The 23,177-nt window shown below is 40.0% G+C and overlaps 1 long non-coding RNA gene across 1 annotated transcript; it reads left to right on the top strand.

The window, feature by feature from the left end:
- The first annotated feature begins 5,186 nt into the window (after positions 1-5,186).
- Positions 5,187-13,097, top strand: LOC106089917 (uncharacterized). Its single transcript, XR_009397733.1, has 5 exons — positions 5,187-5,251; positions 5,309-5,329; positions 11,888-11,962; positions 12,778-12,912; positions 13,000-13,097. It is a non-coding gene; the product is annotated as an uncharacterized LOC106089917 (long non-coding RNA).
- The last annotated feature ends 10,080 nt before the right edge of the window (positions 13,098-23,177 follow it).

The following is a 23,177-nucleotide window of genomic DNA, read 5'->3' on the forward strand; positions in this document are numbered from 1 at the left end:
AGAATTTCGTCCTCTAGAGTCTCAAGAAGTCAAGACCCAAGATCGGTTTATATGGAAGCTATATCAAAACATGGACCGATTCGGACCATTTACAATCCCAACCGACCTACACTAATAAAAAGTATTTGTGCAAAATTTTAAGTGCCTAGCTTTATTCTTTCGAAAGTTAGCGTGTTTTCGACAGACAGACGAACGGACGGACATGGCTAGATCGTCATAAAATGTCGCGACGATCAGGAATATATATACTTAATGGAGTCTTAGACGCATATTTCGAGATGTTACAAACAGAATGACGAAATTAGTATTGTATCATCCATTGTATCATCCGTTTACTTTTTTGGCGGGCGAGGAGGAGCCCAACATTCTATATCTACCTTGAGGCACCCCAGCACGGGATTACTATTGGCACCTTGCAGGCTGGAACTTTGAGCTCCAAACTGCGTAGTGTTAATCGTTGTCAGGGGAAGCTTAGCTGCGCGTCCACTGGTTGCCGATAGTAGAGTGCTCCATACGGAATAGCTCCAACTACAGTGGCGAACAATTGGCGGCATCGAGTGAAGAGTCTCAGTGAGAAGCTGGATGGCACCGGCTCTTCCATACTCGTTAATCCAGAGTGCCAATGATGCTCAAGATTTCAAGGCGAGTTATTGGCGCCTTTAAATAACCAAAGTATATATATTCTTGATCAGCGTAAACATCGAAGACGATCTAGCCATGTCCGTCCGACTGCCAATTGAAATCACGCAACACTCTTTAAAAGTAGAGATATTGAGCTGAAACTTTGTATAGATTCTTTTTTTTGTCCATAAGCAGGTTAAGTTCGAAGTTGGGCTGTATCGGACTATATCTTGATATAGCTCCCCCCGACATCCTTCGTTAGTTTGGTCCAGATCGGTCCAGAGTTGGATATAGCTGCCATATAGACCGATCCGCCGATTTAGGGTCTTAGGCCCATAAAAGCCACATTTATTATCCGATTATGCTGAAATTTGGGATAGTGAGTTGTGTTAGGCCCTTCGACATTCTTCGTTAGTTTGGTTCAGATCGGTCCAGATTTGAATATAGCTGTCATATAGACCGATCCGCCGATTTAGGGTCTTAGGCCCATAAAAGCCACATTTATTATCCGATTAAGCTGAAATTTGGGATAGTGAGTTGTGTTAGGCCCTTCGACATCCTTCGCCATTTTGGCTCAGATCGGTCCAGATTTGGATATAGCTGCCATATAGACCGATCCGCCGATTTAGGGTCTTAGGCCCATAAAAGCCACATTTATTATCCGATTTTGCTGAAATTTGGGATAGTGAGTTGTGTTAGGCCCTTCGACATCCTTCGCCAATTTGGCCCAGGTCGGTCCAGATTTGGATATAGCTGCCATATAGACCGATCCTCCGATTTAGGGTTTTGGGGCCATAATAGGCGCATTTATTGTCCGATTTTGAAGAAATTTGAGACAGCGAGTTGCATTAGGCTCTTCGACGTCTTTCGCCATTTTGGCCTAGATCGGTCCAGATTTGAATATAGCTGCCATATAGAGCGATCTCTCGGTTTTAGGTTTTGGAGCCATAAAAGGCGCATTTATAATCCGATTCACTGAAATTTGGGACAGTGAGTTGTGTTAGGCTCTTCGACATTTTTCTGAAACTTGGCCCAAATCGGTCCAGATTTGGATATAGCTGCCATATAGACCGATCTCTCTTTTTAAGATTTTGGGCCCATAAAAGGCGCATTTATTGTCCAATGTCGCCGAAATTCAGGACAGTGAGTTGTGTTAGGCTATTCGACATTCTACTTCAATTTGGCCCAGGTCAGTCCAGATTTGGATGTAGCTGCCATATAGACCGATCTATTGGTTTAAGGTTTTGGGACCATAAAAGGCGCATTTATTGTCTGATGTCGGCGAAATTTGGGTAAGTGAGTTGTGTTAGGCTCTTCGACACCCTTCCTCAATTTGGCCCAGATCGGTTCCGATTTGGATATAGCTGCCATATAGACCGATCTCTCGATTTAAGGTCTTTGTCCCATAAAAGGCGCATTTATTGTCCGATTTCGCCTAAATTTACGACAGTGAGTTGCGTTAGGATCGTCAACAACTTTCTGCAATTTGGCCCAGATCGATCCAGATTTGGATATAGCTGCCATATAGACCGATCTCTTGATTTAAGGTTTTGGGGCCATAAATGGCGCATTTATTGTCCGATTTCGCCGAAATTTGCGACAGTGAGTTGAATAAGGCCCTTCGATATTCTTCTTCAATTTGGCTCATATCGGCTAAGATTTGAATATAGCTGCCATATAGATCGATCTCTCGATTTAAAGTTTCGGGCCCATGAAAGGAGCTTTTATTGTCCGATGTTCACGAAATTTGGAACAGTGAGTTATGGTGAGCCCCTTGACATATTTCTTCAATTCGGCCAATATTTTTTTATACTTATATACGAACAATGACTTGTACTTATTAGTATTTGGTCCAAATCGGTCCATATTTCGATATAGCTGCTATGGGGCATATCCAAAGTTCGGCCAGGCCTTTAACGCCTTTTTATTTTTTTTTTTTTTTGATTTGGTGCCACTGTTAATTGGCGTTATTTATATACGTTTTTTTTAGTATTTGTGACATCTTGAGGCCACAACCAACATTTTATCATTTTTAAAAAGAAGTAAATGCTTGCCTTTTAACATAAAATTTGAAATTCAATCAAATATTGTAGTTAATTTAAATCACAAATCCGCTATAGTCGCCATACTGTTGCTGATAACAAATTGCTAGGGGATTTTTCTCTATCTCTTACATGAGTTTTTTTTTAGCAGATATATTCATCTTGAACCTCGAATCCGTTAATAAATAATAGGAGTGTCGATTTAGAATTATAGATTTTTTGTTGAAATTTTAAAATTTTATTAAGTTTGGCCAATATAAATTTTTGTTAACCGTATTCAGCATGGGCACGGTTTTGAGGCCTGGCCGAATCTTATATACCCTCCACCATTGATCGCATTTGTCAAGTTGTTTGCCCTGTGTCTCTTTATAGGCAAGCAATTGGTAATGGATAAAAGTTGTCATGCTATTGGAGCTTTATCAGGTAATGGACGGATTTGGACCATACTGGGTTTGGATGTCGGAGACCTTAGTAGAAGTCTTCAATTAATTTTGCAAGATTAAAAATTTTATTCAAATGACCATGAACCTAAAAACTGGGAGTCCCGGAAAAAGCTTTCACTATTGTCATCCCTATTTGCTACTCGAAGTATTATAAACAAGTAAGAGCGTGCTAAGTTCGATCGGGCCGAATCTTATATACCCTCCACCATTGATCGCATTTGTCGAGTTCTATGCGCGGTATCTCTTTTTAGACAAACATAGAATATTGAATAAGAACTGTTATGCTATTGGAGCTATATCAAGTTATAGTCCGATTCGGATCATAAATGAATGCTGCACATTGTACAAGTCATTGTGTAATATTTTAGTTCATTTGGATAAGAATTGCGCCTTGTAGGGGCTCAAGAAGCAACATCGGGAGATAGGTTTATATGGGAGCTGTATCGAGCTATTAATCGATTCAGACCATATTAGAGACACGTATGTGGAAGGTCATGAGAGAAGCCGTTGTACAAAATTTCAGCCAAATCGGCTGAGAATTCCGCCCTCTAAAGGTACAAGAAGACAAGATCCCAGATCGGTTTATATGGCAGCTATATCAGATTCTATATCGATTTACGCCATACTAAGCACAGTTATTGGAAGTCATAACAAAACACCTCATGCAAAATTTCAGCCAAATCAGATGAGAATTGCGCGCTCAATTGGCTCAAGAAGTCAAGATCAAAGTTCGGTTTATATGACAGCTATACCAGATTATGAACCGATTTGAATCATACTTAGCACAGTTGTTGAAAGTGATACCAAAACACTACGTGCAAAATTTTAGTTAAATCGGAAGAGAATTGCGCCCTCTAGAGGCTCAAGAATTCAAGATCCAAGATCGGTTTATATGGCAGCTATATCAAAACATGCACCAATTTAAACCATACTTTGCGTAGTTGTTGGAAGTGATACCAAAACACTACGTTAAAAATTTCAATAAAATCGGATAAGAATTGCGCCCCCTAGAGGCTCAAGAAGTCAAGATCCCAGATCGGTTTATATGGTAGCTATATCAGGTTATGAACCGATTTGAGCCATACTTGGCACAGTTGTTGGATATCATAACAAAATACTTCGTGCTGAAATTCATTCAAATCGGATAAGAATTGCGCCCTCTATAGGCTCAAGAAGTCAAGACCCAAGATCGACAGCTATATCAGGTTATGAACCGATTTGAACCATACTTGGCACAGTTGTTGGACATCATAACAAAACACATCGTGCAAAATTTCTTTCCAATCGGATAAGAATTGCGCACTCTAGAGGCTCAAGAAGTCAAGACCCAAGATCGGTTTATATGGCAGCTATATTAGGTTATGGACCGATTCAATCCAAACTTGGCACAGTTGTTGGACGTCATAACAAAACACGTTGTGAAAAATTTCATTCCAATTGGATAAGAATTGCGCACTCTAGAGGCTCAAGAAGTCAAGACCCAAGATTGGGTTATATGGCACCTATATCAAAACATGGACCGATATGGCCCATTTACAATACCAACCGACCTACACTAATAAGAAGTATTTGTGCAAAATTTCAAGCGGCTAGCTTTACTCCTTCGGAAGTTTGCGTGCTTTCGACAGACAGACGGACGGACGGATATGGCTAGATCGACATAAAATGTCGCGACGATCAAGAATTTATATACTTTATGGGGTCTCAGACGAATATTTCGAGTAGTTACAAACAGAATGACGAAATTAGTATACCCCCCATCCTATCTGAAGGGTATAAAAAATAAACAACAGCATTTAGGTAATTGTTATATTTTAGTCTGATTTTAAACTTTTCATGGTGAGGTTCTTAGCACTATGAAATTCTTTTGGATGTTGTTAATCTTCCATGCAGCAAAAGCATCAAAAGAGTCCAACAAAAGTGTATCAATTAAAAAATTTTTGGTAAATAGTTTTTTTTGTTAAATTTTTATAAATAAACGAAGAAATAAAACGGAATGTATGTTCATATAACTTGATAGGACCCAAGTAATGCTGACGATAATGTAGTTATATGGAAGAATCTTTTTGTAAAACTAAACTAAAACTAAACGATCGTAAGTGAAACGGAGAAGTTGAATCTGGGCTTAGCACAGGCCAATGAAAGGTAAGGAAGACATGGTCGAAGTACCAAAATTATGTAATTTTTTTTTTTTAATTTTAGATTGGAGAATTTGAACAAAAAGTAAGTAACGACGTACGTTTTTTTTAAAAACTCCTGTTAAAGCAGACCATATATGGATAAAGCTTTCATAATAAGTTAATTTTTTCCCATTTCGTGAAGATTGTATATTACTGCCTTACAAGCACATCTTCTCACTTAAACTCTTTAAAATATTGCAACAAGTAAACGGGTGCTAAGTTCGGCAGGGCCGAATCTTGGGAACTCACCACTATGGATTCTGTTAAAATATGGCAGCTATATTTGGTTCTAGACCGTTTTGGACCGTACAGTTGCCGAAAGTTATAACAGAACACTATATGCAAGACTTCAGCCAAATCGGATAAAAATCGCTGCTTGTAAGGGCTCAAGAAGTCACATCGGGGAATCGGTTTATATGGGAGCTATATCATGTTCTTGGCCGATTTGTACCATACTTCACGCAATTGTTGAGAGTCATAATAAAACACTATGTGCAAAATTTAAGTCAAATCGGATGAAATCTTAAGCTTCGAGGGCTCAAGAAGTCAAATCGGGAGATCGGTTTATATGGGAGCTATATCATGTTCTTGACCGATTTGAACCGAACTTGACACAGTTGTTTGAAGTCATAACGGAACACTATGTGCAAAATTTCAGCTAAATAGGACAAAAATTTCGGCTTCCAGGGGCTCAAGCAGTCAAATCGGGTGATCGGTTAATATGGGAGCTATATCATGTTCTTGACCGATTTGAACCGAACTTGACACAGTTGTTGGAAGTCATAATGGAACACTATGTGCAAAATTTCAGCTAAATAGGACAAAAATTTCGGCTTCCAGGGGCTCAAGCAGTCAAATCGGGTGATCGGTTAATATGGGAGCTATATCATGTTCTTGACCGATTTGTACCGAACTTGACACAGTTGTTGGAAGTCATAACGGAACACTATGTGCAAAATTTCAGTGAAATCGTACGAAAATTGAGGCTTCCAGGGGCTGAAGAAGTCAAATCAGGAGATCGGATTATATGGGAGGTATATCAATTCATAGACCGATTTGGACTGTACTTGGCACAGTTGTAGAAAGTTATAACAGAACACTATATGCAAGACTTCAGCCAAATCGGATAAAAATCGCTGGTTGTAAGCGCTCAAGAAGTCAAATTGAGAAATCAGTTCATATGGGAGCTATATCAGGTTATAGACCGATTTAGACAGTACTTGACACAGTTGTTGGAAATCATAACAAAACACCACGTGCTCAATTTCAGCCAAATCGGATGAAAACTGAGGCTTCCAGGGGCTCAAGAAAGCAATTCAGGAAATAGGTTTATATGGGAGCTATAGGCAAATCTAAGCCGATATGGCCCATTTACAATCCCCCACGACCTACATCAGTATTAAGTATCTGTGCAAAATTTGAAGCAGCCAGCCTTACGCGTTCGCCCGCTATCGTGGGTTTGACAGACGGACGGACGGGCATGATCGACTATATCGACACAGAATGTCGAGACGATCAAGAATATATATACTTTATTTGGTCCTACATAGAGCTGGCAAACTATCGATAATCGCAACATTCGATATTTTCGATAGTTTTGATTATAAATATCGATAGTATCGATACTATCGTTAATTTTCCATCACCTATATTTCAAACGAAAATGAGAAGTAACAAGTAAAAGCATGCTAAGTACGGCCGGGCCGAATCTTATATACCCTCCACCATGGATCGCATTTGTCGAGCTCTTTTCCTGGCATCTCTTCTTAGGCAAAAAAGGATATAAGAAAATATTTGCTCTGCTATTAGAGCGATATCAAGATATGGTGCGGTTTGGACCACAATTAAATTATATGTTGTAGAGCTGTGTAAAATGTCAGCCAATTCGAATAAGAATTGCGCCCTTTGGGGACTCAAGAAGTAAAATAGAGAGATCGATTTATATGGGAGCTGTATCGGGCTATAGACCGATTCAAACCATAATAAACACGTATGTTGATGGTCACGAGAGGATCCGTCGTACAAAATTTCAGGCAAATCGGATAAGAATTGCGCCCTCTAGGGGCTCAAGTAGTCAAGACCCATGATCAATTTATATGGCAGCTATATCAGGTTATGGACCGATTTGAACCATACTTCGCACAGTTATTGGATATCATTACAAAATACTTCGTGCCAAAATTCATTCCAATCGGATAAGAATTGCGCACTCTAGAGGCACAAGAATTCAAGACCCAAAATCGGTTTATATGGCAGCTATATCAAAACATTGACCGATATGGCCCATTTACAATACCAATCGACCTACACTAATAAGAAGTATTTGTGCAAAATTTCAAGCGGCTAGCTTTACCCCTTCAGAAGTTAGCGTGCTTTCGACAGACAGACGGACGGGCGGACAGGCAGACGGACATGGCTAGATCGACATAAAATGTCGCGACGATCAAGAATATATATACTTTATGGGGTCTCAGACGAATATTTCGAGTAGTTACAAACAGAATGACGAAATTAGTATACCCCCATCCTATGGTGGAGGGTATAAAAATCAGGAGATCGATTTATATTGAGGCAATATCCATGCACAGGCCAAATACAACCAAAGTTAATAAAGTCAGTTAGAAGTCATGAGTAAAATCATCATACAAAATGTTAGTCTAATTGGATGAAAATTGCGCCCTCTATAGGCGCAATGCATCGTAAAGCATACATTCAGTGTCAGATTGCCTGTTTTTGTTTAGTTTTGCAAAAAAATTAACTTTTGCTATAGCATGCTTTGGAAAAATATCAATCGATATTCAGCCACAAAAATAAATATCGATAATGCTATCGAAAATTTGTCAGCACTAGTCCTAGACCAATATTTCGAGGTGTTAAAAATGGAATGATTACATATATACAAATCTAGTCATTTCGAAATATTGGTCCTATCCTATGGTGGTGGGTTCTCATCCAATGGTGGTGGGTCCCCATCCTATGGTGGTGGGTATAAAAATTTAATTATCAAATTGCCCCAAATTTAATTGTCAGATTCCTGAACTATCTCATATTGGCCAGATCGCTCAAGCTCAAATGCGCATCTAGGATAAATTATTGGAGAAGATGCGTCTTTTCAGATTCGTACTATGTTCTCAAAGCCTTTGCATTTCGACCACATATTGTCCCAATCGTCCTTTATAAGTCCGCTTTTGCTTTGTGGTTTTATGACCCAATTTAGGGTGCCATATTCGTAATCTATTCCCAAATGCCTTTTATTATACCCCCCACCATAAGATGGAGGTAAACTAATCTAGCCATTCCGTTTGTCATACCTCGAAATATTGATCTATGATCCCATCAGGTATATATATTCTCGACCGTCTCGATATTCCGAGTCGATTTAGCCATGTCCGTCCGTCCGTCTGTCGAAATCACGATAGCAGTCGAATGCGCAAAGGTAGCTGCTTGAAATTTTGCACAGACACTTTCTATTGATGTAGGTTATTGAGTATTGCAAATGGGCCATATCGGTTCAGATTCGGATATAGCTCCCATTTACACCGATCTCCTCATTTGACTTCTTGAGCTCCTGGAAGCCACAATTTTCGTCCTCTGGAAGCCACAACATTTGTCTGAAATTTTGCATATAGTTTTCTGTTATGACTTTCTATATCTGTGGCAAGTACGGTCCAAATCGGTATATATCCCGATATCATCTTCTTCTATTATATAAAATGAAATTTTTGCGCTTAGTTTGTTTGTCTGTTCCGTATAGACTCGGAAACGGCTGAACCGAAATGTTCATGAAATGTTCCCAGATGGTAGAATTTGGGCCGCCGATGAAAATAGGGTACTACATTTTTTTGATAACCGAAGGGGGGGCAGACCCTCCACCATACCAAAATTTTCAAAAACGCCAGATCTCGGAGATGCGTGTACTGATTTAAGCGAAATTTTGTATGCCACCTTATGGTACTCCAAAAACATGAAACAATAAAAAAAAAAATTGGGGTCAAATAACCTGGGGGACGTTTCATCCCAAAACCCATCCGAACAGACGTGTGTACCAATTGGAACAATATGGTATTAAAGAGTAGAGTACGAATTTGGTATACAAATTTCACTCTTAATTTTCGGGGGGTCCCCCACCCAAAAAAAAACCCTAAGAGGACACTTCCACCACTTTGGGTAATATGGCTATCAAATGAAAGGTATTTAAGAGTAGAGTACGAACTTGGCATTAAAATGTTACCCAAAGTGTCGGAAAAAACAAACACCCAACAGGACACTTTAACCGCTTGGAGCAATATGGGTATAAAATCAAAGGTATTTAAAAGTTGAGTACAAATCTGTACCCAAATTAATTCTTTGGTGTCTGCCCTTCTCACCCCCCATAACCCCTTAGCAGGACAAATTTACCGATTGGGACAATATGAATATCAAATGAAAGCTATTTAAAGGTAGAGTCCAATGCTGATATAAAAATTTATTCCTTGATGTCTGAGGCGCCTCCCCACCCCACCAAAACCCCTCAAAGGGACATATTTACCGATTGGTACAATATGGGTATCAAACGAAAGATATTTGGAAGCTGAGTACACATCTGTTCAAAGAAATTGGTGCAAGGTGTCTACGGGGTCTTCCCAACCCCAAAAACCCTCAAAACGGACATAAATGTCCAACCTCACAAAATGGGTATCGAATGAAAGGTCTTTGGGAGTTGGCTACGAATTTGGTATGCACAATTAGGCCAGAGTCTGGGACCGGCCTACCCACTAAATACCCTTCAATAGGGCGTGTAGTTTGATCGGGATAATATGTCAAGTGAAGAAAAGGTCTATAACAATATCTTTTGAATCTAGTGTTGGTATAAGGTTTCAAGTATCTGGGTCACGTCCTACCGTTCCGCTGGACAGAAGATCGCGTCAATAAAATACTCAAATAAATTGTCGTTTGTCCCCTCTCCTAGAGGGGAGCGACCCTCTCCTCCCAATAAATTCAACGCCAAACTGTCATGTAGGATGACCGAGAATATATTGTACTCAAGGACGTGTCAGAGGGTAATGCCCCTATCCTACCCAAAAAAAAGGAATTAAAAATAATATATGAATGATATGTAATAATATATGAAGGATGATCAGGATAGAATAGGACAGAAATAAAAGTTCTTTGGTAGTAGAGTACACTTCTTACCCTCAAATTGGGGTGGAGACAGGAGGACCTGCGGATTTTAAAAGAATGTAGTATCCCAAGTGGGATATGTAGATAACCAAAACAAAAAAATTAAATAGTGTGAATCTGAATGGGACCCCCTAGCCTTTAATATCATGATAGCCTCCTTCAAAATGCTTGACATTATGGGGCTCAAACAAAATCGTGCTCTAGCACGATGCTGTGAATCTGAACGGGACCCCCTAGCCCTGAATATCATGATAGCCCTCTTCAAAATGCTTGTCATTATGGGGCTCAAACAAAATCGTGCTCTAGCACGATGCTGATATTACTTCAGGGTCCGCCTCTAAACTCCCTTCAAACCAGCCACGATTGCCTACTATGGCAATAAAGGCCAAATGTTTGGGGGTCATGCCAAGCCATAAACTCCCCCTTAACCAATGGCAATTAAGGCTCAAATTAAAGAAATTTGAGAGTAGAGCACGATGTTGATATTTTTTCAGGGCTAAGTATGGGCTAATGCTGGCAACATACTATGCCATGTAAAACCTCTCTCCAAAGAGGTGTCTCACTGCGGCACGCCGCTCGGACTCGGCTATAAAAAGAAGGCACCTTATCATTGAGCTTAAAACTTGAATCCGACTGCATTCATTTATATGTGAGAAGTTTGCCCCTGTTCCTTAGTGGAATGTTCATGGGCAAAATTTGTTGTTTGTTTGTAAGTACGTGGGTGGCCGCCTCACCTTGCATACCCCTCAAACTGGACATATTTGTGGATTGCGGCAAAAACGGGATCAAAGGGGGTCAAGTGCCATAAATACCGACTATAGCAATATGTAGCTCCAATGTGATTTTCGGGAGTGGAGTATGAATCTGATATCCATTTTTGGGGCAAAGAGTTTGGCTACTCCAATCCACCACCAAATCCAAGAGAATGAAGTAGATCTAACATTCAAACTTTAATGGGCGGACCCTCCCCTTACTCTATTTCCAAAAACGCCAGATCTCAGAGATGGGTTATATATCTAGGGGGCCGCCTCACCTTCAAAGCCACCAGCCCAATGGAATATAAACGAATAATGACAATATGGGACTCAAATGAAAGGTATTTGAGACCAGAGCACGAATCTGTTATGGGGATCCGCTTCACTCTGAAAGATTCCCCCATCCCGGACATATTTACGGACCATAGCAATATAGGGCTCCCATGAAAGGTATTTGGGAGAAGAGCACCAATATAATGGCGCGAAATATCGGAAAGAGCGTACCAGCACCCCCAAATAGGACTTCTTTCCCGACGTTACGGTATAGGGCTCAAATATTAAGAGAGTCAAAGGAGGCGCAGCGGAGCGGGCCCTGTCCAGCTAGTTTTTTTTTATATAAGAAAGATCCAATAACTTTTTAACTTGTTAAAGACTCAGACAAACATTTTACAATAAAAAATTTTCAGACAAGATGAGCAGGCGGAGACTCTTTCATGGTTGAAGGATGAAGTCGAGGTTTTCCGTTATGAAGTTAATATGGGGTAAGTATAATGTGTAGACATGAAATGCATTTTTTATGTACGCGCAGTGAAACCTTCCAACAGTGAAAAGGGTTGGAAAATTTGTACACCGAAAGAAAAGTTGAAACCGTATGGTATCAATGGTATTGGTAGTGAAGCTATAGCGTGAATTAATACCAAAGCAATATCGTATTGTATGAACAACGCTTTACATCATTCATACCATACAGTATTATTGGGTTGCCCAAAAAGTAATTGCGGTGTTGACAAATTTTTTCACAGCTTGTGACTCTGTAATTGCATTCTTTCTTCTGTCAATTATCTGCTGTTACTTTTAGCTTGCTTTAGAAAAAAAGTGTAAAAAAAGTATATTTGATTAGAGTTCATTCTAAGTATTATTAAAAATGCATTTACTTTCTTTTAAAAAATCCGCAATTACTTTTTGGGCAACCCAATATATTGGCATTAATGGCTAGCAATACCGTTGGTGTAGATATTCGTTTAGGGTAATTGAAACTACTGAATCTCTGAATTTGATAATAACCCATAGAAGAAAATTGTCTGCTTAAGGAAATGCTCACTACTGAAAAGATTCACTATACATACAGTAAGAGCCAAAATAAAGTACACAAAAGCCATACTTTTGCAGTTTTCTTTCTGGGCAAATGCTTCAAAATCACTTTCATCGCTAAACTGAACCTTTTGTATTTTCGTAAATTTAAAGACTGATATAAATAAGAACTTGACAAAATGCTTTCGTACACTTTATTTCTACGCTCGCTGTATATCAAGTTGTTATGCACAATATCTTTGATAAATATATTGGATCATTGCAGATCAGATTTGGCTAAATTACATGAAAACCTTTCCAAGACGCGTCAAGATGTTTTTAATTTATCCACTAAAGTAAAGGATGGCAATGATGACACCAAGAGGTACTTGCAAGAAATCCGCCAGAAGATAAACCTACAGTGAGTACAATTTGTTTTGTTGAAAAACTTAAACTAATATTAAAAGTGTTCATACACTTATCAATTTATTTATTGATTTTTTTCCAGGCATAGCGAAACGATGAAATCTCTTCAAGAGGTTCGCATAGATTGGGCAGATAGGAATTTTGATAGTCCCTTAGCAAGCACTTTAAGGTAAGATTGGGCATAAGTAGAATGTGTCTCCAAAGAAGGAAGGTTAGAGAACAACACTGTGGTACCGAAGTTAGCACTAGCCTTGCTAAGAAACGTCTGCCAATGGTAAGTTGTCTGCAGCGTTGCCACTAAAGAAAATTATTTTCTACCAAAATTTAAGAAAAATCCTACCAAATCCGTCTAAAACCTACCAAATGTTCTATAAGACAAAAAAGCTTCATAATTTTTATATCCACCATCGAAGAGTTGGACATTTTGCGAATCCAATTAAATCATATCAAATTATACAGGATGTGCCAGAATAATTTACTTACTTTACTTTAATTGGCTATAACAGAATATTTGTTCCACTAGGCGAATGTAGAATAGCGTTCCAAGCGCCTCGATCTTCTGCGCTCATTCTAAAATCTCTGACACCAAGTTTCGAGGTGTCTCCCACCATTTGATGTTTCCATTGGGCTTTTGGTCTTCCCGGTTTGCGTGTACCACAGTGTTTGCCTTCAAAAGACTTCTTTGCTGGAGCTTCTTCATCCATTCTGACAACATGAGCTAGCCAACGCTGCCGTTGTATTTTGATGCGTGTAACTATGCTATCGTCGTCATACAGCTCGTGGTTCATACGTCGCCTATATTCTCCATTATCGCAATATGGTCCATATATTTTACGAATAATCTTTCTCTCAAATACTCCAAGCACTGCCTCATCTGCTCTCACAAGTACCCATGCTTCAGAACCATACAACAACACGGGTAGTATCAGTGTCTTGTACAGTGTAATCTTCGTCTGTTGAGAGGTGGTCTTGTCTCTAAACTGCTTACTTAGTCCAAAGTAGCATCTGTTTACCAGTGTTATTCTTCGCTTAATCTCAAAACTGATGTCATTCGTTTCGGTTAAGGAGGTGTCGATAAAGTTGCTGACTATCTCAATGTTGTGGTTGCCAACTTTCTCCATTTTCTTTATCTGCTCGGTTGTACAAGGCGTTTTGGGAGTTGAAACCATCCATTTCGTCTTATCTCCATTTACTGCCAGAACCATTTTCACTGACTTTCTTTCGATTCTTTCAAACGCTGCAGATACTACTTCCGGTGACTGACCTATGATGTCGATGTCGTCGGCATCAGACATGGCTTGAAATACCGTTGTACGTAAAGGGGTATCAAAAGCGGCTTTGTAGTCAACAAAGAGATGGAAGGTGTTGATAGGTCCTTCTCGGGTCTTTTCCAGGATTTGGCGCAGTGTGAACATCTGGTCCAGAATGGTTTTACCAGGTCTAAAGCCACATTGATAGGGTCCAATTATGTCATTGACTTTAGGTTTTAATCTTTCACACAGTATACTCGAGAGTATCTTGTATGCGATGAGGAGTAGACTTATTTCTCTGTAGTTGGCACATTCCGTCTTGTCTTCTTTCTTGGGTATGGGACATAGTATGCTGAGGTTCCAATCATCGGGTATGCGTTCTTCTAGCCAGATTGCACAGATAAGCGGATGCATACGCCTTATCAGCGTGTTGCCTCCGGTCTTAAATAATTCAGCGGGTAACCCGTCGGCTCCTGCTGCCTGGTTGTTCGTTAGTCGGGTCACTGCTACTTGGACCTTATTCTGACTAGGAGGTAAACTTTCTATACCATCATCATTGATTGGTTTTGGGTATCTTCTTTGCCGCCAACGTCGGACACTAGCAGTTGGGTAAAATGTTCTTTCGATATCCTCAGCATGTCATCTGTGTCAGTTACCAGATTTCCTTCTTTGTCTCTGCAGGAGGATGTGACTGCACCAAAGACATCGGTTCGATGTTTAATTCGTTGGTAAAATTTCCGCACTTCATTCTGACTCCTGTACATCTTAATTCGCTCACACTCACACCCAATTCGTTCCATTTCCTTTTTCTTTCTGCGGAATAGATGTTTCCTCTCTCCTGCATCTGGCGGTTGCTCTATATGCCGCATTCTTGGCTTCAGTAGAATCTCGAGACTCTTGGTCGTACCATGGGTTTCTTGGAGGAGGCTTCCGGTACCCAACTACAGATTTAGCGCCCCAACCGCATGGGTTTTATGGGATTGCACATGTATCCCTCGTTGTGGCGAGCCGATTGCTCCAAGATCCAACGCTCGCCTCCAGCCGCCCCGAACTTGAGAACAGACGCTGATTAGTTATTTGAAGGCGCCAATAACTCGCCTTGTCATCTCGAGTATCATTGGCACTCAGTATTTAATTAAGAGCCAGTGCCACCTGACTCCTCACTGAGACCCTCCTCTGGAAAATCGCTGACTGCCCGCGGTAGCATTTGCAGCTACTCCGCATTGAAACGGAGCTTTCCACCATCCGCAACCTATGGACGCGCCCGGTAGCTTTCAGCTAAGCTTCCCGTTATAACGATGGACACCACACAAGTCGGAGCTCAAAGTTCCAGCCTGTGTGGTGCTCATAGTTATTCCGTGTCGGCCGGGCGGAATAATTTATTTATTTGAAAGTTCGGGTAAATGACGGCCTCATTGCCCATACACTGATTAAGACGACTTTTAAAATTCGCGTCCAATCAATCGGTATGTTGGCAATGGCTTCCGAATGTTGTTCGTTAGGATTTATACCACTCGAAACACACTCAGCTGGAAATGTAAAAGAGGACATCGTCACTGGGAAAAATTTGGAGAGAAATTTTTACAGCAGCTGGGTGTTTGCGAGCTAAACGTTGGAGAGAACGTACAACTGACTGCCTCACTCTTTCGATATTTTCCGGAGTTCTGGTGGTTCGTTGAAGGCCATTTCGGACAGAATCGAACAGGACCGAGTTTGTGAGGACGAACTTCGACGCGAGCTCGGAAGGCACGCTGCGTAGCAACAAGTAAGCGACCGGTAGAAAAGAAGCTCTCGACGGCGAAGGCCCGTTGCTCCCTAGACCCGAGCTCGATGGCAACTGACTGAAGAGCGAAAGACAAACATGGGGGCTTCCCCCTTCGACGCCCGCCCGGTCCAACTCACCACTCGGGTGTTTTTTTAAATAAGTACTTTTTTTTGGCGCACCCAGTATTCATAGACGATTTAGACATGTTCGTCCGTCTGTTTGTTAAAATCACTCTACAGTAGGGTGGGGCGATTTGAACACCTCAAGAGACCCATCGCGTTTCTAATTTTTGGAATTGTACTGAGCAAAAAAAGTCCACCAGACCATACGTCTACGGTGAAAATCGAGCCTCCAGATTTTGACTTGCAGTTTTTTCTCAGATTTTTGTCACTTTTTTATGCCCTCCACCATAGGATGGGGGTATACTAATTTCGTCATTCTGTTTGTAACTACTCTAAATATTCGTCTAAGACCCCATAAAGTATATATGTTATTGATCGTTATGACATTTTAAGTCGAACTAGCCATGTTCGTCTGTCCGTCAATCCGTCTGTCTGTCGAAAGCACGCTAACTTTCGAAGCAGTAAAGCTAGCCGCTTGAAATTTTGCACAAAAACTTCTTATTAGTGTAGGTCAGTTGGGATTGTAAATGGGCTATATCGGTCCACGTTTTGATATAGCTACCATATAAACCGATATGGGATCTTGACTTCTTGAGCCGCTAGAGGGCACTATACTTATCCGATTTGGCTGAAATTTTGCATGAGGTGTTTTGTTATGACTTCCAACAACTTTGCTGAGCATGGTTCAAATCGGTCCTTAACCTGATATAGCTGCCATATAAACCGATCTGGGGTCTTGACTTCTTGAGCCACTAGAGGACGCAGTTATTATCCGATTTGGGTGAAATTTTGCATGAGGTGTTTTGTTATGACTTTCAACAACTGTGCTAAGAATAGTTCAAATCGGTCCATAACCTGATATAGCTATCATATAAACCGATCTGGGGTCTTGACTTCTTGAGCCACTAGAGGACGCAGTTATTATCCGATTTGGCTGAAATTTTGCATGAGGTGTTGTGTTATGACTTCCAACAACTGTGCTGAGTATGGTTCAAATCGGTCCTTAACATGATATAGCTGCCATATAAACCGATCTGGGGTCTTGACTTCTTGAGCAACAAGAGGACGCAGTTGTTATCCGATTTGACTGAAATTTTGCATGAGGTGTTGTGTTATGACTTCCAACAACTGTATTAAGAATGGATCAAATCGGTCCATAACCTGATATAGCTGCCACGTAAACCGATCTTGGGTCTTGACTTCTTGGGCCTCTAGGGGACGCAATTATTATCCGATTTGGTTGAAATTTTACACGTAGTGTTTTGGTATCACTTTCAACAACTGTGCTAAGTATGATTCAAATCGGTTCATAATCTGGTATAGCTGTCATATAAACCGATCTTGGGTCTTGACTTCTTAAACCTCTAGAGGGCGTAATTCTCATCCTATTTGGCTGAAATTTTGTACATCGGCTTCTCTCATGACCTTCAACATACGTGTCTAATATAGTCCGAATCGATCAATAGCTCCCATATAAACCTATCTCCCGATTTTGCTTCTTAAGCTCCTACAAGGCGCAATTCTTATCCGAATGAACTGAAATATTACACAATGACTACAATGTTCGGCATTCATATATGGTCCGAATCGGACTATAACTTGATATATCTCCAATAGCATAACAATTCTTATTCAATATTCTATGGTTGTCTTAAAAGTGATACCGCGCATAGAACTCGACAAATGCGATCAATGGTGAAGGGTATATAAGATTCGGCCCGGCCGAACTTAGCACGCTCTTACTTGTTATTTATATTAATAACAAAAATAATTGTTGATCCCTAGCCAAGCTGTTCCTGTGGATAAGGATGAGGACTCTGAATTGCCAGACCACATAGAGTAAGTAAAATATTTACTTTTTATGAGAATTTTTACAAAAATTCACTTTAAGGAGATATTCTCTTGGTTAAAGTAGATTGGAACAGTAGAAATCACGACAGATTTAATGATTTTTTTTTGCAGAATGAAAAATATAAAACACAAACTTAAGGTACTCTGGGATTTGAGTATGCCGGTGAATGGAACTGAAAGGTATAATTTCACCAAGTTACCCAATAAAGGGTGATTTTTTTGAGGTTAGGATTTTCATGCATTAGTATTTGACAGATCACGTGGGATTTCAGACATGGTGTCAAAGAGAAAGATGCTCAGTATGCTTTGACATTTCATCATGAATAGACTTACTAACGAGCAACGCTTGCAAATCATTGAATTTTATTACCAAAATCAGTGTTCGGTTCGAAATGTGTTCATTCACCGTAACGTTGCGTCCAACAGCATCTTTGAAAAAATACGGTCCAATGATTCCACCAGCGTACAAACCACACCAAACAGTGCATTTTTCGGAATGCATGGGCAGTTCTTGAACGGCTTCTGGTTGCTCTTCACTCCAAATGCGGCAATTTTGCTTATTTACGTAGCCATTCAACCAGAAATGAACCTCATCGCTGAACGGTGAATGAACACATTTCGAACCGAACACTGATTTTGGTAATAAAATTCAATGATTTGCAAGCGTTGCTCGTTAGTAAGTCTATTCATGATGAAATGTCAAAGCATACTGAGCATCTTTCTCTTTGACACCATGTCTGAAATCCCACGTGATCTGTCAAATACTAATGCATGAAAATCCTAACCTCAAAAAAATCACCCTTTATTAATCTGCAGTCTTGATTTTTTGCTATAGATTGGAAAAGACCAAAAAAATAGAAGACCTAAAGTGGATGACAGAGATGACAGTTGAGAAAAGGTAAGTTCTTTCAAGAAATTCGAAATTTATAAAAGTTTCATTCCATGATTTATTACAATTTTAGAAATAAAATTTTGACACTTTGGGACCTTTTCTGAACTAAAATTAATTTAAATTTTTCCTTTTAGGCAAAAAGAGATCAAGAAGAAATTGGACATTTTATGGGAATCTGAGATGAGAGCTAATGATAAACTCAGGTATGAATTGTCATATTTTTTCTCGTAAACAGGGGATGTCCCCTCTAAATGCAGTGCATTGCGTTGGCGATTAGAAAAGTTAAGGATTGGAGGGGAGTAGTGTTGATTGATATTCCTTTTAAATTTCTGAACGGCAATGTTGGTGGCAATGTCATTAAACGGATGTCGATTCGGGCAAAGAGTGAATTTTCTCGGAAATGCATGGTCCGGTCAACTGACCCATCAATTACAAATGGGTATGAGTTCCTGGCAAGTCTTATATTCTTGGTGAACATATTTACGTCAGGAATAAGAAGACGATATCCCCGGAACACACGCCATTATCGATAGAGCAGTACACCGCTACCCACGTGTATCCCCGAACACACGCCATGAAATTAACGATAGAACAGTACAACGCTACCCACATTCCAACCATGTTCAATTGAAGTATTAGAGTTGGATACCCTACTGTCTCCAATCAATACTATCGCTTTCCGCTGAACCCGACCAAGCAGTTCCAAGGATGACTTTGGAGCTCTTGCCCATATATGAGAGTTATACTCCATCTTCGGCCTGATGTAGGTGGTATATACAATATATTAAGAAGATCAGAAGTGGTGAAATACTTCTTGCACCGCTTAAGAAAGCCCAAACACTTGAATGCTTCTTTCGATACTTCAAATACGTATTTTGACTATCAGACATCACACTGTGTCTCCATGCTCCGCTCAACAACATTTAAGGTTTCGCTCGTCTGCTTGCTTTGGCTTCATATGACACCCATCTGAGTGGTGCTCATTTGCAAACAACACACCATGTCCATCGACCAAACTGAAAAACACACCAATCACTACTATAACGTTCGGGCATCTGTATATGTGCGTGTGGTTCTAGCTAACCACGCTAAAAGGTGGCATGCGTAACACACAATTGCTTTAGCCAAAGTGGCTATTGAGTGCCAAGTTTTGGGTCACATGCAGTTCTCTGTTAGCTTTTCGTCATTCGTTTTGTCGTTTACCATCATAAGAAAGGCACGCACCGGATTGCCTGCTCAGTACGCTTTCGACCTGTACCGAGATTGAGAAGAACCCTGGAACACCGTTTTATTCAGTTTGCCAAAACCTCCTCCATCATCGATCGGTGTCAGTGGGGGGTAACCGGGGCGCATTGAGCTTGACTACTTTACCGCAGTTCTGTTGTGTTTTATGGCTTTTGTAATAGAGCTCAGTGTTCTCTTGTTGAAAGCCGCCATTTCTTTTGGTCCACATTAGGCTAGCCATATATATGTACCAACTTCGCCACCGAGTCCGCACTGGCCATCCCCCTCTACTATCTTTCTCTTTTCTTGGGATATGTCCCTGAATCGAAGTCAGGGCTTTGTAATGAGCCCGGAATTTATTTTGCTATTTAAAACTCTCCGCCACACACTTCGACCTCACCAAGGCTTTGAACCCAAGGCCTTGGAGACCGCCATACTGTTCACATAAATTCTGAGTTTCGAGGACGGAAAGTCGCTGCCCACGATTACATTAGCAGCTATAGTAATGATTGAAAGACAAAATTTTTTACGACATGCATAATATAGAGTACATCGGAATCTTAACGTCTCTGAAATGTCCCTTACCCCATTGAAGTATACCTAATGATAGTGGATTTCCTCTGTAATGTATCGTAGGAGCCATGTTGTACTCTATACACCACGAATACTAAAGGGTGATTTTTTTGAGGTTAGGATTTTCATGCATTAGTATTTGACAGATCACGTGGGATTTCAGACATGGTGTCAAAGAGAAAGATGCTCAGTATGCTTTGACATTTCATCATGAATAGACTTACTAACGAGCAACGCTTGCAAATCATTGAATTTTATTACCAAAATCAGTGTTCGGTTCGAAATGTGTTCATTCACCGTAACGTTGCGTCCAACAGCATCTTTGAAAAAATACGGTCCAATGATTCCACCAGCGTACAAACCACACCAAACAGTGCATTTTTCGGGATGCATGGGCAGTTCTTGAACGGCTTCTGGTTGCTCTTCACTCCAAATGCGGCAATTTTGCTTATTTACGTAGCCATTCAACCAGAAATGAGCCTCATCGCTGAACAAAATTTGTCGATAAAAAAGCGGATTTTCTGCCAACTTTTCTAGGGCCCATTCACTGAAAATGATTTGCAAGCGTTGCTCGTTAGTAAGTCTATTCATGATGAAATGTCAAAGCATGCTGAGCATCTTTCTCTTTGACACCATGTCTGAAATCCCACGTGATCTGTCAAACACTAATGCATGAAAATCCTAACCTCAAAAAAATCACCCTTTATATCTCCATGATTCCCACGAACAACCCATCCTAACTTCTTTATTATCCGTGAGCGCAGTCGAATTGAAATATAACTTCATGGCAAATGTCTCCTTTTTGACCTATTGCAAAACATTTCTTGCTGGGGACTGGTTTGCGAGCTCTATCAAACTATCGATAATCGCAATATTCGATTTTTTGGTAGTTTTAATAATAAATATCGATAGTATCGATACTATCGTTAATTTCCTATCACCTGTATTTAAAACGAAAATGAGAAGTAAAAATCAGGAGATCGATTTATATAGAAGCAGTATCAATGCACAGACCAAATAAAACCAAGGTAAATAAAGTCAGTTGGAAGTCATGAGTGAAATCATTGTACAAAATTTTAGTCTAATCGGATGAAAATTGCGCCCTCTATAGGCGTAATGTATCTCAAAGGATACATTCAGCATAGGATTGCTTATTTTTGTATAGTTTTTCAAAAAAATTTACTTTTTACTTTTGCGATAGTGCCATCGATATTTTGCCAGCTCTAGTTTGTAGATCTCGCAAACTATCGATAATCGCAATATTCGATATTTTTAAAATAATACCGATTGTATTGATACTATCGCTTTTTTATCACCTATATTTAATGAAAGAAACATTTAAACGCGTGGTAAGTTCGGCCGGGCCGAATCTTATATGCCCTCCATCGTGGATCGCATTTTACAAGTTCTTTGGCCGATATCTCTTTATAGACAAACAAAGGATAATCGATAAGAATTGCTATGCTATTTGAGCTATACCAAGTTATGAACCGATTGGGGTCATACCTGGTTTGGCCAAAGTGGAATTCATTGTGTAAAATTTTTGCCAAATCCGATAAGAATTGCGCCCTATAGTGGTCCAAGAAATAAAATCGGGAAATCTGTTTATACGGGAGCTATATTAGGTTATGAATCTATTCGGAGCATATTTAACGCGAATGTAGAAGGTTATAGTAAAGTACAGTATAGAGTATAATCGGGAGATCGGTTTATAGTGGACCCATATCAGGTTGTCAACTGATCAGTTAGCAATTGGGCTCTCTAGCGGCTAAAGAATTGATGATCCGAGATTTGTTTATTAGGGAGCTAATGAACTTATTTGAAACATATGTATGTGGCGCAGTTTGTGATGGTCAAATCAAAACACTTCTTGTAAAATTTCTGCCAGATCAAATAATAATTGCGCCCCCTAGCGGCTAAAGAATTTATGATCCGAGATCGGTTTATTTGGGAGCTATATCAGGTAATGAACCGATTTTGACCATACTTGGCACAGTTGTTTACTATCATATCAAAACACTTCGTGCAAAATTTCGGCCAAATCGGATGATAATGGGGCCCTCTAGATGCTCAAGAAGTCAAGATCCGAGGTCGGTTTATATGGGAGCAATATTAGGTTATGAACCATACTTACCATACTTAACACAGTTGTTGATGGTCAAACCAAAACACTTCATGCAAAATTTCAGCCATATCGGATAATAAATGCGTCCTCTAACGGCTCAAGAAGTCAAGATCTGAAATCGGTTTATATGGGAGCTATATCCGGTTATGAACCGATTTAGACCATGCTTAACACAGTTGTTGACAGTCAAACCAAAACACTTCATGCCAAATTTCAACCAAATCGGATAATAAATACGCCCTCTGGAGGCTCAAGAAGTCATGTTCTGAGATCGATTTATATGGGAGCTACATCAGGTTATGAACCGACTTGAACCATACTTGGCGCAGTTGTTGGTCAAACCAAAAGTCTTCATGCAAAATTTCAGCCAAGTCGAATAACGATTGCGCCTTTTTTTCATTTTAGGTCGCAAGAAAGGAATTTGGAACTTGAAAAATTTTGGAAAACACCTGAAATCA

The sequence above is a fragment of the Stomoxys calcitrans genome, chromosome 3 (assembly GCF_963082655.1).
Source record: "Stomoxys calcitrans chromosome 3, idStoCalc2.1, whole genome shotgun sequence".
Lineage (NCBI taxonomy): Eukaryota > Metazoa > Arthropoda > Insecta > Diptera > Muscidae > Stomoxys > Stomoxys calcitrans.